Genomic DNA, 6,417 nt, shown 5'->3' on the forward strand with positions numbered 1-6,417 from the left:
TTCACCTGTTTGAATTGAGAAATGAGAAACAAGTGTGAAAGTGCTTTAATATTTCAAATGTGAAAATCAGGACTTTGATCAAAAAGAAAATCTAATCAAGACACACAGAACTGAAATACAGTTAAAGGTATAATATTTTATTTGGAGGAAATCTTGGACTGAATATAAAGTCTTATATACAACCCAAGCACATGAAAAACTATGAAAAATAAGATATTTAATCTCTAAGCAATAGGCAGGCATTCTTAAATTTAATAGTTCTTCTCTAAGAATTCTTTATTCTGTTCAAAAAGCCCTATCATTTTTGCAATAGATGTATACCATATTTCACAAAGCTCTATGTTTCTATTGTGCTGTCTTTAATCATGGGCATGGTCTCAGCTCTGGTCTGGGGTTTCAGGAAATTGCACAAGTAATTGTCATCACAGACACAGCTTAATTTCTAGTGTAGTGATGACACAACAATTTGCCCAAGGCCAAAATGAAACAGAAAAGTCTTTTACAAAATGATGGGTGGTTTATTCCACATCTTCACTCTAATATTAGGGAATGCAAAAAAAAAAAAAAAAAAAGGAAATTTAAGTTCAAGCTGAATTTCAAAACTTCAATGCAATTGATTTTTTTTGGAAATTATTCAACATTATTATGATAAAAATAAGCCTATATTACACACTCCCTTACACAGAGGAGCTTTATTTTTTGAATAATTAGATATTATATAGCCCAAAACATAGGGCAAAAGTATAAGTGAAAGTAAAACCACAAAACTCAAATGTTTGAGGACTTCCATATCATTTTGTTCACATTTAGAAGTCAGGGACATGTGTTTCAAGTATTGCTCTGCAATTCTTGAGTTGTAAAATCTTGATAAATATTAACTTTGGTTTCTCACAACATCATCTTGCAAGATAATCATGATTAAAAGTGAGATTAAAGGAAAAAATAAGTTTGTAAGCCATTTAGTGTAATATCTACCAGCTACCAGAAGCACAGTAAGATGGCTATCAACTGTTTTTCTAGAACTGTATCAAGCAGGTCTTGAGCTATCCTTTAATTTGGCAGAATTCAGAACCCAAAACTATTAAAACTGGAGGTGAGTAAGACCTAAAATGCAATTTCTCAGAAAGAAATAATTATATAATCAACAACCCGATGTGTTTTAGGAGTAATGAGAAAATTGTGTTCTTTAAACAGGAACTAATTCTGCTTTTTATGATATCTCTATCCATTTCTTTTCTCTTCAGTTCTTCCCTAAACCTTGAATTTTATTCCAATGGATACTTTGGAAACCTCAATAATGTTTACTGACTTATTTTAAGCCAAGTTGCATAGATTAAAACAAACAATACACGCAAACAAAACATGATTGAGAGTATATTCATCAAAATTGTATTATTAAGGAAATAGGAAGCATACAAAAAATATATGAGAGAACATTGTTGAAATTTGGAGACTGCAAACAGAAAATGCCTATTAAAAGCTTCTTGAAATCTGAAAAATTATAGCCTTCAGAAGAATGTTGGAAGGTAATTTATTTTACTTTCCTGCCTTAAAGTAGAACTTCTTCTAAATAAGTTTGGATGTATAGCAATCTACCTTGTTTTAAGAAATTTTACCATCTCACAAAGTAACTAATATAGCATGTGATAAATTTCAATCTGTAAATGCCTTTTAAGGGACATTACCATTTCTCCAAATATGTTCTAGTAATCTGATACAATGGTGAAGCTTATAAAATTACATTGCTTTGCTATATGTTTGCATATATGTTATGAAAAATTATATTCTACCTATTTAGTAAGTACGTGGTGGTTGATGCATGTAGGGATTAGGTAGAGGGAGGTGTAACATAAGATACAAAGATTTCTGATAAAACTTTACATTAGGAGCCAGTTAGGATGGTTACATCATGAATTAATTCTGAACACATTAATTGTGAGATACCATCAAGTACAGATGTTTCCTAGGCAGTTACATATAGAGTCTGAAACCCGGAACAGAAGAGTGGGCTGATGATAGAAACTTGGGAGTGATCAACATGTAGATGACAACTAAAGTCACTGAAGTGAGTTAAAACACACAAGGAAAGAATGAAAGTGATTAAAAGAGGGTGTAAGCTTAAACCCCAAAGTTGTACATAAATAACCTAACTCCCCAAAGCAAAGGAGAATGAGAAGAAACTTTAAGAAAGGCAGAAATAAAACTATTAGAGTTTAGTATATGAGAAGGCAAGGAGGACAATGTTCCAAGATGAAGAGAATGGTCAACGGCGTTGGAGGCAGTTGAGAGGCAAATAAGGTAACAGTCAGATTATATTAAAAATTACTGATAAGCATATCAAGATCAGTTTTAAACTGATAAGAACAGATACTACACTTGATCTTAGCCAAAAGGCCGAGAAGCGATCAAGATCAGTTTTAAAGGAAAATGTGGGGTTTGGGGAAGGAGTATAGCTGGAGTGATTTGAAATTTATCATATGCTATAATTAGTTACTAAGATACATGCTGCAAGAACATTAATTTACTATACAGCTCTCCCGCAGCCTGCTTTGTAAATCTAGATATATATACAGCACTAGACAATGACTGAGGTCACAGGATTAATAACATATAGATAAATTATGATGAAAATTTTCAGATTGGACTTTGAAAAGCCGATTATGCAGGGGCTAGGCGAAAAAAGCCCCACAGTTTCCTCAACTAGATCCCACATATAGTACCTATACATTTGAGTAAATTCCTCTCTTCACAAGGTTCTCAAATTTACTTAGGTTCCTGAACTACCAGAAAGGAACCTATTATTTCCCATATAACTGGGACCTGGTAAGTCTAACAGACCAGTTTTCCTGAGAGGATGGTGTAAGTGTTGCCTCTGTAAATAAAACTAACTTTTGTTCCATAAAAATAGCATGCCATAAATTTTTAAAGAAGCACTGTTCCCAAATGTAAAATTCTCATTAATTTGCTGGAAAAATCCTGATATAAAGGAAGACAGATGCTTACTAACCTATTGAAATGGCTGAAAAGTGATTAGGAAGATTTTCTGAATGTTGGGAAAACTAGTAAGAATCTGTTATTACTTTAAAATGTTTTATTTCATTCCATGAAAGCAGAGTTTATGAATTGGTAAGAAAAGTGTCAGAAGAGAGAGAAAAGTTGTCTTCGTAGAAGCAGAAAATAAAGCATTAAAACAAATCAACATTATGCCAAACAAATAACTACAATAAAATTCTGCTCGAGTTAATTCCACATTCTGTAACTAACTCTTGTTCTGATACATCTTGGTTCGATAGCTTGCTTTCATGTAACCATCTGTTTCTAGATAGAGAGAATCCTGGAAATCCTGACTCAGTCCACTTTTAGAGTCTGAAAGTTGTCTAAGAGATACAAGTTCAGAAACCTGTATCCGCAGAGTCTAGGTGAAGTCTGTGTCCAAGAGTATGTTCTTTGAAGTGTCAGTAGTTAAAGGACCTAGTACGGTCCTTTTCCATGAGCCTCTGAGATTTTTTTTTTTTGTGAGCAACAGAAATTTGGTCACATTGCAAATAACAGAACATCTGGTTAATCATCAGAATAAAACTAAAACTATCTGCACATGTCAAAAATTGAATGGTCGTAGTTAATTTATTACTGATAATTTTCCAAAAATCAAAGTCTGATGAAGGATCATAATAAGAAAGATGTAACTAACAAATTTTATTGTTTCTGTGGCATGCATAATAAAGATTATATAAAAATGATTCAAAAAATAGACAAATTATTTTTAAGGATAATTATTTAGTTTAATTTCAAAGACATCACTTAACTTTATATTTGATTTATGAAAATGGATGGTTATAATTTTGATGGAGGAAAATATATTGAGATTCACAATAGTCCTGAAAGAATTTTATTTTAATTCCCAAGTATATCAGAAAGAGATTCAGCAAGACAAAAGTATCCCCAGACATCTGTACTTTTATAAAACTTCATGGAAATCTGGTGTGCATCCCCAATTGAAAGCCCGTGGTATAGAAAATACTACTTTCAAATTAAAGCAGTCAGGTCATGGACAAGTAAATATCTTATATAATAATTGAAATTTTGACTGAGAACCCTATACTATCATTTCTAATATCATCAAAGAAAATATGGCAGCATTCACAAGTCCAGGAAAACAACAGACTATTTCTTAGACTTGGGTTTTGGTCAATGTGGTCTCTGAAGATAAAAACATACAAAGGTCAGTGTAGGCATTCTTGTATCTCTAGAGATTTCTTATAAGACACACAACTTCTGAGATATATATATTAACAATATTTAACCTATACAAATTTACCCAAAGCAGGCTATCTTCAGATTTGGAAATTCTTTCCATGCAGCTCTTACAATGGTAACATATTAAACAAGTCTAATTATTTCTAGTACCTCTTTCTAGAAGACCAAAGAATTGTGGTTTTCCTGTTTTAGTCATAAAATATTGTGAAATTTTTATATTACTTTTTCACTACTTAGGACCTAATTTGAGGAGGACATAATTAAAAAGCTGTTAGATATTTGGACTCTTGATGAAGATAAGATCACAAGTACTTGAGAAGCAGGGCTTGGTTACCTCCTTGATCAAAGTGACAATAAAACATCTAAGAAGAAACAAAAAAGTTAATGGGATTAAGGAAATTAAGCTATTTCAAAAATGAGGAAAATTTGACTTTTAGAAAAATAATCAAGAAAATAATGAAATCAACAGAGATCACCCAAAATTATTCTGATGAAACATAGAACCTTTGCTATCTAAGCAAAATTACAAAGGACTAAGTATTAATCTTTCCTTTTACAGGAAGTCATCAATCGGTAAACCTAAGAAACAGGCTCATCAAAATCAAGCAAACTTTCCTGACTAACTTATAGATTAGTCTCACACCCACGTGTAATAAAAAGCTAAATAAAATGTACCCTACTAAATAAATTATTTCTTTAAAGATTTTATATATTTGTCAGAAACAGAGAGAGAGTGCGAGCAAGCGACAGAGTGCACAAGCCGGGGAGCAGCAGGCAGAGGGAGAAGCAGGCTCTCCACAGAGCAAGGAGCCTTGATGCGAAACTCAATCCCAGGGCCCTGGGATCATGACCTGAGCTGTGGGTGGATGTTTACATAGCTGAGCCACCCAGTTGCCCCTAAAATACTTAATTTTCATTAGTCACTTCTAACTGGTCCGACATAACATTATGATTTTTAAATTTCTTCTTTGTGAAGATTTTATTTTTTAAGGCAATTTTAAGCTTACATCAAAATGAAGAGAAAGTGCAGAGATTTCCCTTATACCCCTTGAACACATGCAATTTTACCAAAGATCAACCTATACTGATACATCACCCAAAGTCTACAGTTAGTGCATTCCATGGGTTTGGACAAATGCATAATGACATGTATCCATTAATATAATACCAAAGAGTATTTTTCCCGCCTTAAAAATGATTCATCTCTTCACTTCTCTGCTCCCATACACCTCTGGCAACCACCACCACTAATCTTCTTATTTTCTCCATAGTTGCGCCTTTTGCAAAATGTCAGAAAGTTGGAATCATACAATATGGAGTCTTTTCAGACTGGCTTCTTTATCTTAGTAATTGCATTTATGTTTCTTCTGTGTCTTTTCACGGCTTGATAGCTCATTTCTCTTTAGCACTGAATAATATTCCACTGTCCGGATGTACCAGTCTATTAACCCATTCACCTAATGAAGGACATTTTGTTTGCTGCATAGTTTTGCCAATTATCAATAAAGCTACAGTAAACATCCGCACACAGGCTTTTGTGTGGATAAAACTTTTCAACCCCTTTGGCTATATACCAAGTAATGTGATTGCTGGACCATAATATTAAGAATATATTTAGTTTGGTAAGAAATTATCAGACTGTCTTCCAAAGCAGCTGTACCATTTTGCATTACTGCCAGCAACGAATGAGAGTTCCTGTTGATCCAAATCCACGGCAGCATTTAGTGTTATGTTCTGGACCTAAGCCATTCTAATAGATGTGAACTGGTATCTCGTTGTTCTAACTTGCATCTCCCTGACAACATATGATACGGATCATCTTTTCATATGTTTACTTGCCATGTGTATAGTTTCTTTGGTAAAATATCTGTTCAGGTCTTCAGCCCATTTTTTAATTGGGTTGTTTATTTTATTTTTTTATTACTGAGTTTTAAAAGCTCTTTGTTTATTTTGGATAACAGTCCCATATCAGATGTGCACTTATGTGATTCTGAAGTTACTAAAATACATTTACTTTTATTTATTTTTTGTTTTCTTATTTCTTTCATTTAGCAAGTAAGATACAAATGATAGATAAATGGATTATCCTTTAAACAGAATCAAATCACACATTTACTTGAAAGACTCTCTAAAAATACAATAGTTGTTGAATCAATAGAA

The 6,417-nt window shown here is 32.9% G+C and overlaps 1 pseudogene; it reads right to left on the minus strand.

Annotated features, from left to right (window-relative positions):
- Positions 1–2,293: 2,293 nt before the first annotated feature.
- Positions 2,294–2,406, minus strand: LOC131830841 (U2 spliceosomal RNA; annotated as a pseudogene).
- Between the last annotated feature and the right edge of the window lie 4,011 nt (positions 2,407–6,417).

The sequence above is a fragment of the Mustela lutreola genome, chromosome 4, assembly GCF_030435805.1.
Source record: "Mustela lutreola isolate mMusLut2 chromosome 4, mMusLut2.pri, whole genome shotgun sequence".
NCBI classification, from domain to species: Eukaryota; Metazoa; Chordata; class Mammalia; order Carnivora; family Mustelidae; genus Mustela; species Mustela lutreola.